General features: G+C 44.4%; 1 protein-coding gene across 1 annotated transcript in view; it reads left to right on the top strand.

Annotated features, from left to right (window-relative positions):
* Positions 1–9820: 9820 nt before the first annotated feature.
* Positions 9821–22811, top strand: part of PAK3 (p21 (RAC1) activated kinase 3) — a 243536-nt gene continuing 230545 nt past the window's right edge. The window contains exon 1 of the mRNA XM_040323877.1: positions 9821–10029. The gene's annotated coding sequence lies outside the window, so the exon portion shown is untranslated. The remainder of the gene's footprint in view (positions 10030–22811) is intronic.

Here is a 22811-nt window from a genome sequence, read left to right as displayed (position 1 = left end):
TGGCGATGCATGGTATGGCATGGTTCACCATCCATCTTGGCGGATCGGATGAGATCTGATGAAAACAGATATGCTCTCCGTTTTCATCCAATCTCTCCATAGGAATCAGCAGCTCTCTGACAAGCCACTCCCTGCTCAGTGAGCAGAGACAGACCTGTCATCCGTCGGCACAGCGGATGTCAACAGAGCGATCTCCTGCTGAGCTGGCGGACTCCGCTCAAAAGGATCTGCCCCGTGTGAAAGGGGCCTTAGGCCTCATGCACACTTGAGCTCAAAAACATGGCTTTTACAGGTGTTTGAGCTTATTTTTACTAAAATTGGAGGGTGCAAAATCAGCTGTGCATCTGTGCATGGTAGCCAATCAGCTTCTAACTTCAGTTTCTTCAGTTAAACTTTGAAAAACAAGCCTGGAAGTTGATTGATTTCTATTTTAGTTATTTTAGTAAATCAACCCTATTGCAGGCATTTATAGGAGTTTAGAGTGGCATGGGCACTTTGGCTGAACAAAAAAAACACCAAAGTTGTGTTCAGGAGAGGAGCTTTTGAACATAAAAAAATGCAAAACTAAACCAGAGATAATTCCCAGCTCAACTCGCCAACCAGTCTGCTACTAACTGAATTATCGCATCTAACAGTTTGCGCTAAAACCAGGGGTTTATTTGGCACACATTTGCAAATACATGCGTAAGCTGCAGAGCCACTCCAAGGCACCCCGATATTTCTGCAGTCTTAATTCTTGTAAATTTTTTGAGAGTCTCCACAGTGGAAGCACATGCATTCTAATGGATAGATGGAGGGCAGGTGAGCCGGACATACCTCACAGATACTTAAAGGCACAAAGGCACACTGGACACCCAGCACATAGCACAATGGCAGCAAAGGTGTCCAGTGTGTCCCCTCATCAGTATTACATCAGTAACAAACAAATAGCAACTGCCCCAACCTATAACTGGCCTTCACAGCAATGAGCACATGGAAGGGTAAAGCATACAAAACAAAACCAGAGAAAATTCCCAGCTCACCTCGCCAACCAATCTGCTACCAACCAAATTATCCTGTCTAACAGTTTGCATTAAACACCTTCAATACCAGGCACTTACACCCCCTTCCTGCTCAGGCCAATTCACAGCTTTCAGCGCTTTCACACTTTTCCCCAAACAATTTTTTTTTCATTTTTTTCCCACAAATTGAGCTTTCTTTTGGTGGTATTTGATTACTGCTGGGGTTTTAAATTTTTGTGCAACAAATAAAAAAAGACCGAAAATTTGGAAAAAAAAGTGCTTTTTTATTTCTGTTATAAAATTTTGTAAATATGTAAGTTTTCTCCTTCACTGATGGGCACTGGTGAGGCTTTAATAATAGGCACTGATAAGGCTGCACTGATGGGCACTGATGAGGTGGCACCAATGAGGTGGCACTAATGGGCACTGATAGGCGGCACTGGTATGCAGCACTGATGGGCACTCATAGGCGGCACTGATGGGTACTTATGGGTGGCACTGATAGGTGGCACAGATGGGTGGGCACGGGTGGACACTGATAGATGGCACTGCTGGGAATCATTGATGAGGAGACATCTGGCAGGCATTAGTAGTGGGCACTGACTGGCAGCATTTGTGGGCACTAATTGTCATATTTTGGGCACTGTGTGATATCCATGGTGGCCATGGGGGCATACCTGGTCAACCATGTGTGATGGGCATCCCTGGTGGTCCTGGTGGCATCCCTTGTGGTCCAGTGTGAGCATCTGCAGGGGGCCCGTGAGTGAGGAAAAGCCAATACACGTCTCTACCTGTGATAAGCCATGATTGGACACGGCTGATCACGTGGTAAAAACCCCACATCAGAGGCTCTTTACCGAGATCGGTGATCGGTGTATCGGTGTGTCAGCTGAGAATTTTCTCTGGTTTTGTTTTGTATGTGTCGTCCTTTTATGTGCTCCTTGCTGTGAAGGCCAGTTATAGATGGTGGCAGTGGCCCTTTGTTTGGAATATTAAAAAATGCCTACCGTGCTTAAACACAGATACATGTATTTAAACGCGCCTAAGCGCTAGGCGCATTTAGTGCTTGAACGTTTTTTAATTTCAATGGCCAGAATAAATTAATATTCTGGCCAATTCAATAAATATATGCCCAAGCTCTTGATGTGTCTAAATGCTTTACAAAAACACAGCTTAGGTTCATTTTTGGAGCTGCTTTTCTCCTGCCAGGAGCAGTTATAAAAGTCTCAGGCCTCGTACAGACGACCGGATCTATCCGCTGGGATTGATCCGCGGATCAGTTCCAGCAGATAGATCCGGTCGTGTGTATGTCCGAGCGGACATTTCCCGGCGGATAAAAATCCAGCCGACGGATTCCCAGCGGATAAAAATGTTGTAGCATGCTACAAAATCTATCCGTTGGAATCCAGTCCAGCGGACTGATCCGGTCGTCTGTACAGACTCACCGGATCAGTCCGTCCGCTCCCCTCCCTCGCATGCGTCGTAATGATTCGACGCATGCGTGGAAGTATTTACCTTCCAGCGTCGCGCACGTCGCCGCGTCATCGTCGCGGCGACGGCGCAACACGTGACCGCGGCTGTTTTCCGCGCGGATTTTGATCCGATGGTGTGTACAAGCCATCGGATCAAAATCCGGAGGACCGTTTCCAGCGGATAACCCCTCGTCTGTACGAGGCCTCAGTGAGTATAATGCTTTATTCTGCCTTGGTGTATATGTAAACCAATGTAAATGACATTACATAAAGGATGCAGTGGGTCTATGAAGAAAGGTGTCATGAAATGATTACACGATATACATACACTCTGTCTTAGCACACAATGATGTCTGCAATGCAGCGATTTCACTTTCTGTAAAAAAAAAATGTAATAAATCTGTAGACAACAGTATAAAAATGTGTTTTCAGTGAATCTGTGATAAAATACAGGGCCATCTGGAAACCTACATACATTCCTGGCAAAAACACCAGACTCCCTCCCCAGCTGTGCCCATCTGGTCGGTGTACCACATCTCTAACTGTACATAAATAGATTTGCCACAGTGTGTTCAATGACAAATAACTTTCAAACTGTTGTCGTGCTAAAATAAAAATGTTATGTTAATAATGCTTTTCTTAAAAAGGCCAAAAGATACATATTTTTAACGGAAACAGCCATAATTGGCAACCCTAAGGGTGGCTTCACACTGCCCCACTGTGTTTTGCCCCGCATTTTTGTACCAGTTAGTTGTGCTTACCGTTAGACTTCTACTATGTCCTGTGGCTTTGGGGCGCTTTCAGAAAACGCACCAAAACCATGGGACATAATTGAGTCTATGGGAAAGCGCAGCAAACCCGCACAAGAAACATGGGTTTGCTAAGCTTTAGCCAAAGTGCAGCGTGGGCAGTGTGAAGCTGCTCTAAAACATGTTTTTGACCATTTAAAAATATGAAAATGGTGAGGACAGGAAAATAATAACTGTCACTACAAACCTATTTTTTTTTTAGATGTTGGGTCCAATGAGTACACCTAGGTTCACTCTAGCAAGTACAGTCTACAGGGGTTCTGCTCTGGGCTCTGTTGTGAAGGAAGAATGTAACAGCCTCTTCAGTTATAAATCTATTGTAACAATAATATAGCTGCTATAGATTTTGTTGTTGTGATCAGGGCATCATGCACACAAGCATATTAATACACTGCTCAAAAAAATTAAAGAAACACTTTTGAATCAGAACTCCTGGGATATTGATCTGGTCAGTTAAGTAGCAGAGGGGGAGGGGTGTACACAGAGGGGGTTGTTAATCAGTTTCAGCTGCTTTGCTGTTAATTGAAATTAGCAACAGTTGCACTAGATGGGCAACAATGAGAAGACTTCCAAAACAGGAATGTTTTTTCAGGTGGAGATGTCTGACATTTTTTTTCCCTGCTCATCTTTTCTGACTTTTTTTCACTAGTTTTGCATTTGGCTAGGGTCAGTGTCACTACTGGTAGCACGAGGCGATACTTGGACCCTATAAAGGTTGCACAGGCAGTCCAACTCCTCCAGGATGGCACATCAATACATGTCATTGCCAGAAGGTTTGCCGTGTCTCCCAGCACAGTCTGAAGAGCATGGAGATGATTCCAGGAGAGAGGCAGTTACTCTAGGAGAGCTGGACAGAGCCATAGAAGGTCCTTAACCCATCAGCAGGACCGGTATCTGCTCCTTTGTGCAAGGAGGAACAGGATGAGCACTGCCAGAGCCCTACAAAATGACCTCCAGCAGGTCACTGGTGTGAATATCTCTAACCAAACAATCAGAAACAGACTTCATGAAGGTGGCCTGAGGGCCCAATGTCCTCTAGTGTGCTCTGTGCTCACTGCCGTACACTGTGGAGCTCGATTGGCTTTTTCCACTGAACACCAGAATTGGCAGGTCTCCGTGCCCCATGCTTTTCACAGATGAGAGCAGGTTCACCCTGAGCATATGTGAAAGGGTCTGGAGAAGCCGCAGAGAACTTTATGCTGCCTGTAACACCGTTCAGCATGACCGGTTTGGAGGTGGGTCAGTGATGGTCTGAGGAGGCATATCCATGGAGGGACGCACAGACCTCTACAGGTTGCACAATGGCACCCTGACTGCCATTAGGTATTGGGACGAAATCCTTGGACCCATTTTATGACCCTACGCTGGTGCAGTGGGTCCTGGGTTCCTCCTGGTGCATGACAATGCCCGGTCTCATATGGCGAGAGCATGCAGCCAGTTTCTGGAGGATGAAGAAATTGATACCATTGAATGGCCCCCATGCTCACCTGACCTAAATCCAAATGAACACCTCTGGAACATTATTTTTCGGTCCATACGGTGCCGCCAGGTTGCACCTCAGTCTGTTCAGGAGCTCAGTGATGCTCTGGTCCAGATCTGGGAGGAAATACCCCAGGACACCATCTGTTGTCTCATTAGGAGCATGCCCTGATGTTGTCAGGCATGCATACAAGCACTTGGGGGGCCATACAAACTACTGAGGACCAAATTTCAGTAAAATGGACTAGCTTGCTGCATAATTTTTTCACTTTGATTTTCGGGGGGGGGGGGGGGTCTTTAAATTCAGTCCTCTGTAGGTGAATACGTTTCATTTCCATCAAATGATGTGCCATCCTTTCATTCCTAACACATTACCCAGTCCATATCAGTATAGATATCCAGCATGCGATTTTTGCCCGTTGAGATCTGATATGATTTTAAAGTGTTCCAGTGTTTGTAGCTGCTGACTTTCAATTATTTTTTTTTAAACGCCGGACCTCCGCTTTAAGTACAATATCACTATGGGTAAACAAAGGAGATATATAAGTAAACAAGAAAAATGTATACATATTTATAAATTCATAGGACATATAGAGACCATACTAAGGTCTGAAAATATTTAATTTACATATATACATAACAAAATACAATCATATTCATATAGGTCATCTGATAAAAGAAAACTCACCCCAATGTAGACACAACTCCAGAGGACCCCCAAACAGACAGCGCAGCACAGTATCAGTGTGTCATATAATTGAGCCTGCAGGAACATAAAACCAATTATACTTGGACACAATTATAGATGTCTAATTAGGCATGTAAAATGTTGCCTGTCTGGTCCACTACACCTACCTTTTTCAAGCAAATGGTCATGGACAAAAGGAAGTTCCACAAACAATCTTGTCACTAATAGGGAGATAGATATTTCAAAGCTAAAATTCATCTTGCTAGGCGAAAAGGCTGTTTACTCTAAAAAAAACACATAGAACAGCTGTGAGAATCCATCTCAGCTAGTCAAGAATAGTTAGTCCATAAATGTTTATATTGTAGCCATCTTACCACAATATTAATCCCTCAATATAGGACATCGAGCTCCCCTTTCCCCATACACCAGTGCAGTCCAGACAGGGTAAGGTAGATCCAATCAGGCAAATAATGCCTTAGGCCTCGTACACACGACCGAGGAACTCGACGGGCGAAACACATCGTTTTGCTCGTCGAGTTCCTTGTGAAGCCGTCGAGAAACTCGACAAGCCAATTTTCTCCATTCCCGTCAAGGAAATAGAGAACATGCTCTCTTTTTGGCTCGTCGAGTTTCTCGACAGTTTCCTCGACAAAAATGTACACACGACCGGTTTCCTCGGCAAAAAAATATCTCCCAGCAAGTTTCTTGCTGGTTTTTGCCGAGAAACTTGGTTGTGTGTACGAGGCCTTAGGCTGGATTCACACCTATGGCATTTTTTGTGCTTTTTGCATTTTGCAGATTTGCACTACAGAACGTGTTCCATAGGAAACCATGTTAAATGGACTGTAGAGCAAATCTGCAAAATGCAAAAAGCACTAAAACTGCATAAGTGTGAATCCAGCCTTAGGGAGAAGATAGTCCCCTATAACCAGGGATCAAGTCCTGCGGGAACGCGTGGGAACTGAGTTCCTGCACTTTTTTCACAGCAGGAACTCAGTTCCCTTTGCAGGACTAGAGCAGCCGAGCCACCCAAACCAATCCTTGACTAAGCGGCGATGCCCAGCTCGAGTCACTGTCAGGGGTAGGCGAACCTTAGTAATCCTTTATGTTACTGGCTGCTTCCTGTATATGGATTCGTCAGGTAGTGTGCGGGTATTCCGTCACTTCCTCGATGCCGCAATGTCTCCTGGGAGCTTTTGTCATTGTTCCCAGGAGACATTGACATTTTGACGCCCCCTCCCCATGGCTCCCATGGCACTTTCCATGGCTGCCATACCCTGGATACGCCACTGCCCTTGATGTTAACCCCTTCTCAGACAGTGTCATTAGTACAGTGTACAGTATTATTACTGATCACTGTATTAGTGTCATTAGGGATGTCAGTTAGGGGTTGATTTACTAAACTGGAGAGTATAAAATCTGGTGCAGCTGTGCATGGTAGCCAATCAGCTTCTAACTTCAGTTTGTTCAATTAAGCTTTGACAGAAACAAACTGGAAGCTGATTGGTTTCTATGCAGTGCTGCGCTAGATTTTGAACTCTCCAGTTTTAGTAAATCGACACTTTAGTGTCCTATCCAGCCAGTGTTAGTTAGGGCCAGATTGTCTGCTACACTATCACAGACACACTATAATATCCTGGTCTTGGTCACTATATTTTGTCATTCTTTAACCCATTGCTGACCGCACAGCGCATATATGCAGCAGCAGAAAAAGAAGGCTTTAAAGCCAAGCCATCGCATATATGCGTCCATGGCGGGTTGAGTTTGTGTACTGAGAACACACTCACAACATGCTCCCTGTTGTCTTGTCTTCAACAATTCTTGGTCACAACTTCTGATTGGGAGCCAGTGGGACAGACTCCCGATCACATGACTGCTTCGAGATCTAATCACAGCAGTCAAGTGATAGAGAAGCCGCACAGTGAAGGGGTTAAAGATGAAACATTCCCATCTGGATACATATCATTAACAAAATGAATGGTCCCTACATTTACTCTCTTATTCAATATTATTATGTTTTGGATTCCAATGATATTCTTTAAAAATTTAGCAACAAACATACCCAAGTCACCCATACACATTGAAAGTTCATAGTAGTTTATTATTTGGCCGCATGGCAATACTAGGAATGAGGTTCAGGTTCACTGCTACCTTAGCTTCACAGAAGATCCAACGGGTTGGAAATTTGTGGTCCTGGCAAATTGATGTGAAAATGCACCAGACCTTTCAACTGTGGGCGCAGAAATGCACAAAAACAAGTATATTTTAGTGTGAACCGGGCCCCCAAGGAGCAATTAAATACCGCTAGGTACAGATGAGTGGCAAAGTGTTTGCACCCAAGGCTACTGTCCCATCGCTCCATGTGCGTTTACATGGGGACAGCTGTGGAGCCGCTCAGACTGACCTTGATTTATACAGCTGGTAAGCACCTGGCAGTACCCGCCAAAGAAATACGCTGATCTGGGTGGTGGGCAGTTATGAATGGCTGTGTGGATAAGCCCCAAATTAACAAAACCCAGATATCTGGTGTGAAGGTTTGTGAATGGATGTGATGCGAATGTGGTGTGACTGGCCGTGTGAATGACCCTCCAAGCTAGCCAAACACAACAGTCTAGAGTGAGTGAGTGAGTGAATAACTTGTATAGTGCTACAAATGCGAACTGAATCGCATCAAGGCGCTATTTCTATCCAGTGTCGTCCTTATCCTTCAGAAGAGATGAGTTTTAAGTTTTTTCCTGAAGGCCCGATGGTTTTCTTCCATGCGGATGTTTGTGGGCAGAGCGTTCCATAGCCGTGGTCCTTGGACTGTAAATCTTCGTTCTCCCTTTGATTTGTATCGGGACTTGGGAATGTGGAGGAGGTTTTGGTTGGTTGATCGGAGAATGTGATTAGGGGTGTAATGCTTTTCTCGCACAAGTATTGAGGAGCGTTTCCTTGTGTGCACTTGTGGGTAAGACAGAGGGTCTTGAATGTGACCCTATCCTTTACGGTTAGCTAATGAAGGGTCATCAGTGAAAGTCTAGTGTGAATGTTTGTGATGTTTGTGAATGTATGTGATGTGATGTGAATGAGCCCCAAATAAGCAAAACACAGCAGTCTAGCGGGAATGTTTGTATATGATGTGATGTGAATGTGGTGTGACTGGTTGTGTGAATGACCCCCAAGTTAGACAAACTCAACAGTCTAGTGTGAATGTATGTGAAGTGAATGAGCCCTAAATAATCAAAACACAGCAGTCTAGTGTGAATGTTTGTATATGATGTGATGTGAATGTGGTGTGAATGAGCCCCAAATAAACAAAACACAGCAGTCTAGTGTGAATGTTTGTATATAATGTGATGTGAACGTAGTGTGAATGAGCCCCAAATAAACCAAACACAGCTGTCTAGTGTGAATGTTTGTGATCTGAATGTGGTGTGCATGAGCCCAAAACAAACTAAACCCAGTAGGCTAGTATGAATGTTTGTGAATGTATGTAATGTCATGTGAATGGCCGTGTGGATGAGCCCCAAATAAACCAAACCCAGAAGGCTGGTGTAAATGTATGTGAATGTGGTGTGAATGGCCATGTGAAATAAACCAAACCCAGCAGTCTGGTGTGAATGTATGTGATGTGAATGACCATGTAGATGAGCACCAAATAAACCAAACATAGCTGTCTATTGTGACTGTTTGTATATGTATATGATTATGTGATGTGAATGTGGAATGAATGGCCATGTGAATGAGCCCCAAATAAACCAAACACAGCAGTCTGGTGTGAATGACCATGTAGATGAGCACCAAATAAACCAAACATAGCTGTCTATTGTGACTGTTTGTATATGTATATGATTATGTGATGTGAATGTGGAGTGAATGGCTGTGTGAATGAGCCCCAAATAAATCAAGCCCAGAAGGCTAGTGTTAATGTGATGTGAATGGTCATGTGAATGAGCCCCAAATGAACCAAACCCAGAAGGCTAGTGTGAATGTGATGTGAATGGTCGTATAAATGAGCCCCAAATGAACCAAACACAGCTGTCTAGTGTGAATGTGATGTGAATGTGATGTGAATGACCCAAACACAGGAGGCTAGCTTTTGAGAAATGGTTGGTGACTGAATATGTTTTATACCCTGGGACTGGGATCAGACATAAATTGGGCTTGTATTGCAGTTTCTATATTCTATAACAGATTGGGTTTACAAAATAAGGAAGCATAATACAATCATATGATGGCTTACAGTAAGATACCACTAGTGTAGAAATGTATTTTTAGTGTTACACAGAATAAAGACATCGAAGTTGGTAAAGAGGAACCCCATAGATATGAGTGTGAGGAGACATTGAGGAGAGGAAGGAAGGAGGGAGGTGAGCAGAGGCTGTGGCAGCAGCCTTTCTGTCATCACACTGAGCTGGAAGGATCACTTCCGCCTGGCTGCAGGAACAAGAAGCGGGAGCATCTCTGACTGGAAGATCAGCAGCGGCTCCTTGTCTGTGTCATGGAGAGCAGATGAGCCATTGAAGGGCTGAGCAGACACCATTGGAGAGTCTCATACAGTGCGAGCACCGACAAGAGGAGAGCACACACTCAGCAAGGTAAGGGGCTATGGTGACATTGAAGCATCCTCTGGGGAGAACACCTTCTCTATCTGCAGTCATTTCTACTAGGCAGGTGGCTCCTTTACAAGCCATACATGCATGGACACATGTGTGTTTTTATGGACACAGCTGGAGCTCTGCAGCAAGGATTTACTGATCCTCTGTGTGGTCACATACATTGTGATGGATCTCCTCAGTGACAGAAGTAGGGATGGATGGATCATTGTGGGGGCAGTGTCCCCAGGATCTGCTCAGTGATAGGAGTAGGGATGGATGGATCATTGTAGGGACATTGTCCCCAGGATCTGCTCAGTGATAGGAGTAGGGATGGATGGATCATTGTGGGGGCAGTGTCCCCCAGGATCTGCTCAGTGATAGAAGTAGTGATGGATGGATCATTGTAGGGGCAGTGTCCCCCAGGATCTGCTCTGTGATAGGAGCAGGGATGGATGGATCATTGTGGGGGCAGTGTCCCCCAGGATCTGCTCTGTGATAGGAGTAGGGATGGATGGATCATTGTGGGGAGCAGTGCACCCAGGATCTGCTTAGTGACAGGAATAGGGATGGATGGATCATTGTGGGGACCTGTGTCCCCAGGATCTGCTCTGTGATAGGAGTAGGGGTGGATGTCATTCTGGGGAGCAGTGCACCCAGGATCTGCTCAGTGATAGGAGTAGGGATGGATGGATCATTGTGGGGGCAGTGTCCCCAGGATCTGCTCAGTGACAAAAGTAGGGATGGATAGATCATTGTGGGGAGCTGTGTCCCCAGGATCTCCTCAGTGACAGGAGTAGGGATGGATGGATCATTGTGGGGGCAGTGTCCCCAGGATCTGTTCAGTGACAGGAGTAGGGATGGATGGATCATTGTGGGGACATTGTCCCCAGGATCTGCTCAGTGGCAGGAGTAGGGATGGATGGATCATTGTGGGGACATTGTCCCCAGTATCTGCTCAGTGGCAGGAGTAGGGATGGATGGATCATTGTGGGGAGCTGTGTCCCCAGGATCTCCTCAGTGACAGGAGTAGGGATGGATGGATGGATCATTGTGGGGGCAGTGTCCCCAGGATCTGCTTAGTGACAGGAGTAGGGATGGATCATTGTGGGGAGCTGTGTCCCCAGGATCTGCTTAGTGACAGGAGTAGGGATGGATGGATCATTCTGGGTAGCAGTGCACCCAGGATCTGCTCAGTGACAGGAGTAGGGATGGATGGATCATTGTGGGGGCAGTGTCCCCAGGATCTGCTCAGTGACAGGAGTAGGGATGGATGGATCTCATTCTGGGGAGCAGTGCACCCAGGATCTGCTCAGTGACAGGAGTAGGGATGGATGGATCATTGTGGGGGCAGTGTCCCCAGGATCTGCTCAGTGACAGGAGTAGGGATTGACGTCATTCTGGGGAGCAGTGCACCCAGGATCTGCTCAGTGACAAGACTAGGAATGGATGGTGCATTGATTACTGTATGTTGTCAGGGGGCTGCAGTGCAGTGAAGGGGTTAATAGAAGATGCATGGCTGGAGGAGATGGAGTGGAGGATTTTGTGAATGGATCTGTGACTACACCTGCTCCTTTGTCCTTCCACCTGTCCCGTGTCTGGGCTGTAGCACCACATAGGTATGAACCTGCTTTTCGCCATGGACCGATAAGGATCACCATGATGTTTTGCACCAGTAGCTCTGTGTTAGATGAATATGTCATTATGGAGTCAATTATATATGTGTGTAAGGGAAGACATGATAGCCAGCTGCATCCATGGATTGGCCCGGCTGGCGGCACTTGCCATTGGTCTGGGGGGTGGACTGATGGACTTGGTTGCAGGGGAGAAATTCACAATGGCTTGGGTTAGTAAAATCTTAAGGCTTCGGATTATCACAGTTCTCAGAGTAGCGAGAAAAACTTTCTGCTGCAACATCCTGCTTTCTTTTTTTTAGAGAAGTAACAATGTCTGGGGTTTTGATGGTCGCATGGTGGAACAATATCCTCTGCATTGGCATAATATTTGTTTCGCTTATTAAGAGAGAGAATAAAATATATATACATACATTTTCATTTATTGGAGAACTACAAGTCTAAGGATGCCTGAAGCTTAGGTTGCTGTAAGGAAACATGAGAGAGATGTGGAGGCTTCCATTCTTGAGCTCTTCTCATGAAAATACTATTTGTCTGGCTGTTATGCTGGCCATCTGTAGTTTGTGTCACTGACCTGGAACACATACAGAGATAAGGATTTCTGACTGATTTTATTCAGCATGGCCGGGTAAATAGGAATGGTGATGTTTTATAAAGAAGCCATAAGCAGAACTGTCAGTTCACTCTCTGTTCCTGGCTATACACTCTGGACTGTAAATATTTTGTTTAAAAGAAAACAAAGAAATCCTTGTTTTGCAAATATTTTCATACATGTTAAATGTTGATCTGTTGCTCTTCTTCTGTGTAAGTTTACCCCACATAGGTCTTCTATGTACATGTATCACTGTACTGGGGACATTTATATTCTACCCTTGTAGTGGGGCTCCCCTGCACGGCAAACATGAAATGCTCCTTTTGGTCAAGGCGAACATTGAAAAGCAGTATTACTTACCTTCTCTTTGGCACTCCATCTCACAGTCACGCTCTGATGTCATCACGTACAATGCAGGACCAGCAGCCCTGAATTGTAAATGAGGACACAGACAGCCTGGTCACAACCCAGATTGTCCAAGGGTAGAGTTTGGTACCGGCTGCCAAGAAAGTGAGAGAAAAGGTAAGTAAAACTGCTTTTAAAGGTAAGTGGTTCTAAACTGTAATGCCGCGTACACACGATCATTTTTCGGCTTGTAAAAAAACAACGTTTTTCAGCCTCTAGAAAAAAACTATGTTTTTTCCAACTTCATTATTAACCACTTAAGCCCCGGACCTTTAGGCAGCTAAATGCCCAGGCCAGGTTTTGCGATTCAGCACTGCGTCGCTTTAACAGACAATTGCGCGGTCGTGCGACGTGGCTCCCAAACAAAATTGGCGTCCTTTTTCCCCCACAAATAGAGCTTTCTTTTGGTGGTATTTGATCACCTCTGCGGTTTTTATTTTTTGCGCTATAAACAAAAATAGAGCGACAATTTTGAAAAAAATGCAATATTTTTTACTTTTTGTTATAAAAAATATCGCCCAAAAACATATCTAAAACAATTTTTCCCCTCAGTTTAGGCCGATACGTATTCTTCGACCGATTTTTAGTAAAAAAAATCGCAATAAGCGTTTATCGATTGGTTTGCGCAAAATTTATAGCGTTTACAAAATAGGGGATAGTATTATTGCATTTTTATTAATTTTTTTTTTTTTTTACTACTAATGGCGGCGATCAGCGATTTTTTTTTCGTGACTGCGACATTATGGCGGACAGTTCGGACAATTTTGACACATTTTTGGGACCATTGTAATTTTCACAGCAAAAAATGCATTTAAATTGCATTCTTTATTGTGAAAATGACAGTTGCAGTTTGGGAGTTAACCACAGGGGGCGCTGTAGGAGTTAGGGTACACCTAGTGTGTGTTTACAACTGTAGGGGGGTGTGGCTGTAGGACTGACGTCATCGATCGAGTCTCCCTTATATAAGGGATCACTCGATCGATACGCCGCCACAGTGAAGCACAGGGAAGCCGTGTTTACACACGGCTCTCCCCGTTCTTCAGCTCCGGGGAGCGATCGCGACTGAGCGGCTATAAACGAATAGCCGCGCCGTCGTCCCGGATCGCTCCCCGAGGGAACCCGACCGCCGCATGTAGCGGGGGGGTCCCGATCGGACCCCCCACGCGCTACAAGGCAAGGACGTACATGTACGCCCATTTGCCTGTACGTGCCATTCTGTGGACGTACATATACATGCGGAGGTCGGGAAGTGGTTAAAACGACGTTGCCCACACACGGTGACGTACAACACGTACGACGGCACTATAAAGGGGAAGTTCCATGCGGATGGCGCCACCCTTGGGGCTGCTTTTGCTGATTTCGTGTTAGTAAAAAGTTTGGTGAGAGACTATTCTTGCTTTTCTGTTACAGCGTGATGAATGTGCTATCTCCATTACGAACGCTAGTTTTACCAGAACGAGCGCTCCCGTCTCATAACTTGCTTCTGAGCATGCGCAGGTTTTTCATGTCGTTAAAGCCCACACACGATAATTTTTTACAACCCGAAAAACGACATAGTTTAAAACGTCGTGAAAAAATAGAGCATGTTCTAATTTTTTTTTTTACGTTTTTCAGAACCCGAAAAATGCTTTGAAGCCCACATACGATAATTTTAAATGAAGCCGAAAAATGATCGTGTGCACGCGGCATAATGCCGCGTACACACGACCGTTTTTCGGGTTGTAAAAAATTTCATTTTTTTTAATGTCATTAAAAACGATCGTGTGTGGGCTCCAGAGCATTTTTCATGTAAAAAATGGGCATTAAAATTTTCGAACATGCTCTAATTTTTCACTACGTTTTTAACGTTGTCGTTTTAAACGTTGTAAAAAATGGTCGTGTGTGGGCTTTAACGACGTGAAAAAAACGCGCATGCTCAGAAGCAAGTTATGAGACGGGAGCGCTCGTTCTGCTAAAACTAGCGTTTGTAATGGAGATAGCACATTCATCACGCTGTAACAGACTGAAAAGCACGAATCGTCTCTCACCAAACTTTTACTAACACAAAATCAGCAAAAGCAGCCCCAAGGGTGGCGCCATCCGCATGGAACTTCCCCTTTATAGTGCCGTAATACGTGTTGTATGTCACCGTGCTTTGCTAGAGCATTTTTTTTTTCACGATCGTGTGTAGGCAAGGCCGTTTTAATGATCGGGTTGAAAAAAACGTTGTTTTTTCAAGACCATTAAAAACTTCATTTTTTACAACCCGAAAAACAATCGTGTGTACGCGGCATAAAGTTTTTTTTTTCCACCGTAATTAATTCTCTGCATTCGCGCATGTGCAGTGCACACCCGGCTGTAAAGCCGCAAGCTGTCACAGCCAGGTGCCCACAGTTGAGATGTCGGCTGCTGACTTTTAATAAACATAGGGGAAAAAACTTTCACTGCCTGTTCCCCTGACCTACCTCCCTAACACTTACCTGAGTCCTGTATTGATCGTGTGCTGTGCCCATCTGCAGTTCTTCTCTACACTCAACCTGCTCTCACAGGGTAGCAGTGGGAGTCATTGGCTGCTGCCCTCAATTCAGTGTGTGTCTATGTATGCACACAGCCCACATTGGAAGCGCACCCGCATGTGTGTCCCTATAAGAAACAGCTTGCTATGGTGGCACACAGGAGGAGAACAGGAGAGCTCTGGCAGAGGACTCCAAAAGAGGGAGAATACCATTGCACAAGGCATAACAGTATAACTACTTTTTATAAAAAAAAACAAAGGCTTACAATCAATTAAATTGATACTAAAGTCTTATTTATTTTTTTCGTTAAAAAGAATAAACATGTTACACTTACCTCCCCTGTGTAGTGATTTTGCACAGAGCAGCCCAGATCCTTATCTTCTCTGGTCTCTCCTTGGCACTCCTGGCTCCTCCCTCCTGTTGGGTGCCCCCACAGCAAGCAGCTTGCTATGGGGGCACCCGAGCTGAACCACAGCTCCCTGTGTCCATTCAGACACAGAGCTGGAGCCCCGCCCTGCACCCTTTCTTTCCTCATTGGCTGGTTGACTTTGATTGACAGCAGCAGGAGCCAATGGCGCCACGCTGTTGTCTCATCCAATGAGGAGGAAGTCCCGGGCAGCCGAGACACTCCTGCAACATCGCTGGATCTAGATGGGGCTCAGGTAAGTATTAGGGGGCTGAGGGGGGGCTGCTGCACACAGAAGGTTTTTTATCTTAATGCATAGAATGAATTAAAAACGTTCTGCCTTTACAACCCTTATGCCGCGTACACACGATAATTTTTCGGCTTGTAAAAAACAACGTTTTTCAGCCTCTAGAAAAAAACAAAGTTTTTTCCAACTTCATCATTAAAACAACGTTGCCCACACACGATCGTTAAAAAAAAAATGCTCTAGCAAAGTGCGGTGACGTACAACACGTACAACGGCACTATAAAGGGAAAGTTCCATTCGGATGGCGCCACCCTTTGGGCTGCTTTAGCTGATTTCGTGTTAGTAAAAGACGATTTGCGCTTTTCTGTCTGTTACAGCGTGATGAATGTGCTTACTCCATTACGAACGGTAGTTTTACCAGAACGAGCGCTCCCGTCTCATAACTGGCTTCTGAGCATGCGCGGGTTTTTCGCGTCGTTTAAGCCCACACACGATCATTTTTTACAACCCGAAAAATGACATTGTTTAAAACATTGTTAATAAATGCAGCATGTTCGAATTTTTTTTGTCGTTTTTCAGAACCCGAAAAATGATGTGAAGCCCACACACGATCGTTTTAAATTACATTTTTTTAAAACGTAGTTTTTTACATGCCGAAAAATGATCGTGTGTACGCAGCATTATATACCACTTTTACCTAAAGGTAAGCCTATAATAATGCTTACCTGTAGGTACTGGAAATAACTCCTGAACCTGCACGGATTGGGAGATTTGTCATATACGCTTACGCTGACCTCATCGGTGCATTCCCACTAAAGAAAGGGCACGATTGTGCTGTTTCTACAGCAGTGTGCCGTGACCATCGGCTCCTGTGCGCATGTGCGGGAGTGACGTCACACGACTCTGGCCACCAGCAGGGACATCGCGGTCTTTGTTTGCAGGTAAGTGGCACACAATGGGCTAGTATGTGATGCATACTAGCCCATTATACTCTTACTTTGCAGGGAACAAAAGAGGAAGTTAAACCCACCAGGGTTTACTTCCTCTTTAACCCTTGCGGCTTGGGTAGAGCCCCACTGCAAGGGTAGTTTTTAATTTTCCCCTAGAGTTCATCTTTTAACCTCTTGATGCCCATGTAACACATATGTGTGGCTGTAAAGAGGGTGAGCTTTAACATCCAGATGCCACACATATGCGTCTATGGGCGGCATAGGTTTATGTGCTGAGAGTGCACTCAGTGCACGTTCCTAGCACAGTGACCGAGCTGTCAAAGACTGTACTAATGAATGGGACCCACTCATGATCATGTGACCACTGTGACAGCCAATCACAATGGTCATATGATTTAGGTAAATCTTCCGGGCATAAAAGTCCGGTTAAAGGGATGCAGAGGCAGGCAGAAAGAGGTTAAAGCTGAACTCTGGGATAACAAATTATGTCTCAGTACATTCGTCATGTGTAATCTTACTTGAATCTTGGTGTGTTTTGTGTATTTCTTCCAGATCTGTGCAGTAATCCAGTGTGAAACTTTACCCCTGTGCAGGAGCCTCCTATAACAAAGACTGGTCACTCACTGCTCCTTGTGCAAGGTGACTGGTTTTGTCTCTGCTTTTCTAATGCTGTTTTCTGCAGGTGTTCTGTCAAAATAGCCAACTCGTCAAAAAATCTTAAATCATGTCACTTCCGGTTACTCTCCAGCAGCTATAATTGGGGATTTTGATGAGTTTGCTGTTTTGTTACAACACTACGGTGTTCAACTTGTCTGTTTTGACCGAACAGCAGCTACGGAGGAAAACGTTGTCGCCGCCTTGGAGGCGGCCATGTTGTTGGTTAGTAGCGGGCAGAGTAACAATGTCCACACATATTATCATATACTGTAGTGCATAGGTGTCAAACACAAGGCCCGCAAGCCGAATCCGCTCTACAGAAACAACAACAAACACGATCACTGGTGGTGATTCCACCGTCACGTTTGATGACGGTGGTTCTGCAGGCAGAAGCTCGGAGAGGACTGATAACAAAAATATATGAGGGATTGTTGTCAAATATTCAGAGTCATGCCTCCCATAGAAGTCGCAGGAAGTGGGTGGAAGACATCGGAGAGATAGACGGAGATCAGTGGGAGAGGGCGCTTGAATCTGTCCCGGTGGTGTCTGTTTCGGCATCCCACAAACTGTCGCAACTTTTTATTGTACACAGGGCCTACAGAACAGCGCCACAACTACACAGATGGGGAAGAAGGGACACCCCTATGTGCCCAAAGTGTAAGGTGCAGCAGGGGGATTTCATACACCTGATTTGGAGATGTCCAAAGCTTCACAGATATTGGGAGGAAATATCACAGTATATCACTAGAGTGGCACAGGTACCAGTTCCATTGGATCCCCTAGTATACTTGTTAGGGGGCATTGATCCTAGAGAGCATACAAAGGGAAAGTATTATATAATAACAAGATTGTTGTATTTGGCAAGAAAACTTGTTGCACGTTATTGGATGGCCCCGGGGGTCCCCACAGGGAAGCAATGGATTGCTTATGTTAACTCCTTGCTGGGTAGAGAACACCTGGCATACAAAAGAAGGAAAACAGAAGGCAAATTTGAGGAGATTTGGTACTCCTGATTGAGAGATGAGAGTGTCGCACCACCAAAACTGGTGATGGATAGATTCTCTATGTAGAGTGCAGAGGATAGAGGGGGGGTGGTAGGGAGGGGGTGGGATATAAAGATATAGAAACGCACAGTGGATCATAATAGGAATGTAAAAATGTTGTATAATCTACGTCAATTGAAGTGCAACGGATGCCGACTGGGCATATTTATGTATGAAATAAGAAAAACAAATAAATAAAAATGGATTAAAAAAAAAAAATCTCAAATCATGTCACTTCCGGTTACTCTCCAGCAGCTATAATTGGGGATTTTGATGAGTTTGCTGTTTTGTTACAACACTACGGTGTACAACTTGTCTGTTTTGACCGAACAGCAGCTACGGAGGAAAACGTTGTCGCCGCCTTGGAGGCGGCCATGTTGTTGGTTAGTAGCGGGCAGAGTAACAATGTCCACACATAATATCATATACTGTAGTGCATAGGTGTCAAACACAAGGCCCGCAGGCCGAATCCGGCCCTCCAGGCCATTTCATGTGGCCCTCACACCTCTCCTGCAGCTCCAGCCCTTCTCTGTTCCTACTCCAGACCCTTACTTTCAGCTTTCAAGCAATGCATCCAGCTTCTTCCCAGCAGCAGCATAAGGAAAGGGGGGGGGGTGCACTGTGATGTAAGGGAGAGTGGGGGACACAACTTCTGATGGTGGGGTGGCTCTTGACATCTAATGTAAGGGGAGGGGATGTGCTGGACATCTAATCTTACAGATACAACCGGCCCCTTTGAGGGCAATCATAATGCTGATGCGGCCCACGATGAAATTGAGTTTGACACCCCTGCTGTAGTGTATAAGCTACCGGTGTTGTGTCAAAAGTGCAAACTCGTCAAAATCTGCAATTAGTGATACTGGAGAGTAACCAGAAGTGTCTTGATTTGAGATTTTGACGAGTTGGCTATTTTGACAGAACACAGTCAGCCTGTTGTGGGTGGAGCCTGATGGGTCCATCCACATAGCCTGTGCACAGTGATGATGTCACTTATACTTATATAAGGCTATATCTGGGTTTGCAAAGGCATTTGGTGGTTTTATATCCTACGTGGTTATTTAGGAATATATTGTTCCTAAAGCTGTACATATGGAAGAGTAGGGGGGTAATCAGAGAGGGATCACTTTGGCACAGCTGGCTAGTTTAAACATGTATTTCAATGAAGGAAGACCAAGAATTCCTTTTTTAATGTGTTATTTGCAAGAAATGTTTTAGAGCGTAAGACGGTGTGCAAAGGTTTGAGCATGGAAGTTGTCACAAGGGGTCGCACCCGCATAGCATCCTATGTTAAATATTTATACACTGTCTATATTGGTCACTAGTATAGCATATTGCAGGTTATTATATTTTGCATTGCCTTTCTGCATTAGGGCCCTCTGGGGTCACAGGTCGTCAAAGCCGGCTACACAGTGCACATATTGTTTTAAATCCAGATGAATTTAAATAAATGTCCTATGCTTAGTTTGCATGATTATGCCAATAGTATCTACATTTGTGATCTTGGAGAATGGAACCCAGCAGGATTTTACCCAAAGGTATTTGTACACAGCGCCCATTGTTTGTTGTTCATCGGGATGATTTGTTATACTAGGAAGTCACACTTGGTGACATAACTGTATATTGTAAAGCAGTGAACGAGTTAAGCCAGGCTGACACACAGGTTGCTGTAGAGACCTTCCTTATGTGTGACTTGGAGCTGCCATTGTTTCACAAGGTTGTTTGGAATGAATGTGCTCATGGGGGAGATAGAGATGGATAGGAAAGTTATTACCCAGTGCTTGCAGACACTGCAGGTGTTACTACTCTATTTATAAATTGCAACACCACTTTAACAAATTGTATTTTTTATCTATGGCACTAGTGTATCTGTATGTTTTTATATGTGAAAAGACAAAATAGTCGAAGAAGCAGAACAGTATACAGTAAAACCTTGGTTTGAGAGTAACTTGGTTTGAGAGCGTTTTGCAAGACAATCAAAATGTTTTAATACATTTTCCCTTGATATACAACAGATGTCTCGATATAAGAGTAGCGTCATGTCACAACTGAGTATAAAAAAAGAAGAGAGGAGCCTCTAAGTGTAGCAATATGGTTACATTTAATGAAGGTACAACATTTAGCAACTTATTGCTACACTAAGGCCGACATGTTTGGTCGTGTGTACGGGGCCTTAGAGGCGCCTCTCTTCTCTTTTTATACTCTGTAAAAAAAATGCTTTGATATCCAAGTGCTTTGGATTACAAGCATGTTTCTGGAACAAATTATGCTCGCAAACCAAGGTTTTACTGTATTAAGGTCTTTGCAAAGGGTACTGATCTTCCTGCATAAAAATGTGAGTATGGTCTGTAAAGTGTTTACATAGAAGTGTAAACATTTGTACACCTTTTATGTGCATTAATGTTTCTAGAATGAGAACACAAATGTAAGATAAAGTTGAGTAAAGTCTGATAAATGGTGATTACAAGAAAAGCCAAAATCCAGTGTTTGTAGGATCTAGTGCTCCTGGTCCCTTACGTGTGTCGTCACACCAGCACTAGATCCTACACGCTCTGACGGCAGGGAGACAAGCTCGCCGCTCGTTTTGTGTTTTGGAACTGTCCCTTCGTTTTAATGTGCATTTTATTCCATTTTTTTCATTAAACTTTTATGCGGTATTGCACTATGCGTCTCCTTCTCTTTCCTTTTACCCAAACTCTCTGAGCAATACACTTGACATTACGTGGCAAGGCAGGAGGTGGAAGAAACAGAAGAGAGACACTCTGTAACATTCAGGAACACCCAGGAAACACAGACAGGACCAGTGTACGAACTCTGTGTTTGTTGGAGATAGACCCACTATTCATGGCCTCCATGTGAGTGCATGCATATGTGATCTATTATTTTTTCTCGAGTACTCTTACAGGATTATGCTATTTTCCCTTTGCTATTTTTCCTTGTTTTATGCCTATCTGATGTGGAGCCCTCCCCCAGCTACATACCAGTCTTGCTGCATCATTGAGGATACACCTGTGGTATTTTGAGCTATCCGTGCTATAGCTCTGAGGTGAGCATTTAGGTACCACAAGAGGTGTCTGCACTGAATCTTGCTCCCCTAAACACTGGATTTTGGCTTTTCTTGGAATCACCATTTATCAGACTTTACTCAACTTTATCTTACATTTGTGTTTTCTTTTTCACGTATATGTGTATTCATTGGACATTTATATAGTTTTCTGTTTTTGTGTATGTTTGCCCTATGCTCTTTTGAGCATTTATACTACTGCACTGTTGGTTCACATTGTTGCTATATTTTGGTATACCTTATACCCACATTCTTTTAGAGTTTATTGCCCCAAGTGGTCACTTTACCCAGTTGGTGGATCTTATATCACTTTTTGTTTGCTACTAGACAGCGCGTCACTATCACTTATTCACACTACCGTACCTATCGTAGGGTGTCTTCACTCTGGGTGGAGGAGTAAATGAGCCACCCTTGCTGAGCAGCATTATCAATTTGGGGAGAAAATAGAATGTTAGATGGACTGGCAGATTTAGATGAACCTAACAAATAAGGTCCCATGCACACGAGACGCTATTACAAACGCCTCTAATCTCAGCTTTTCAAAGGCAAAAACCGGCATTTAAAACGCCCGTTTTTGCCGCGAATTGCGTGGCGTTTTGCGGCGTTTTACCGCGATTTGCGGCTGTCAGCGTTTATCCCCAAAACACTGTAGACCCTCCCCAAGCTCAGAATCAAGCTATTTGTGCCGCGTTTAGCGGCGTTTTGCCGTGATTTGCGTCTAAAACGCAAAAGCTAAAGCTTCTGAACCCAAAATTTTGGGTTTGGAAAAACGGCCCTAAACCCAACTGCTTTGAAATGCCAAAAAACGTGATCATGTGCATGGACACATAGGATAACATTAAATGTGTTCAGGGGCAGTTGAAAAAAATGCCCAAATGCCTCTGAACTCGAGTTTAGCAGCGTCTCGTGTGCATGGGGCCTTATTAAAGATGGACTCCTGATAACAACCTTTATGCAGTTACAGCAACAGTTTTGTTCCCTTTTTGGGATAAAGATTTTATATAAATGTTTGACCATTGTAAGCATCCCTTCCTTGTCCGTATTAAATAGTTTGTCTTGACCCTTTAGAGTCCATTCACACCTGAGCGACAGGCGCGTTCTGCGGTAGCGGCGTATTTTGCCGCGATTATGAAACTTTCATTTTTTTTTTTTTCTTTCAAAAGTCTTCCCATTGCTGTCAATGGGAAAACGCCACTGTCGCCTGAAAAAAAGGGTCCGGGACTTTTTTTCAGGCGACAGGCGTTCGGCGTCTATGAGATGTGAACCATCTCCATAGACAGCAATGGGAATTCTCC

The sequence above is a fragment of the Rana temporaria genome, chromosome 9 (assembly GCF_905171775.1).
Source record: "Rana temporaria chromosome 9, aRanTem1.1, whole genome shotgun sequence".
In the NCBI taxonomy this organism is placed as follows: domain Eukaryota; kingdom Metazoa; phylum Chordata; class Amphibia; order Anura; family Ranidae; genus Rana; species Rana temporaria.
Note: the sequence above shows the minus strand (reverse complement) of the source record. Positions and strands in the feature narration are given on the sequence as shown.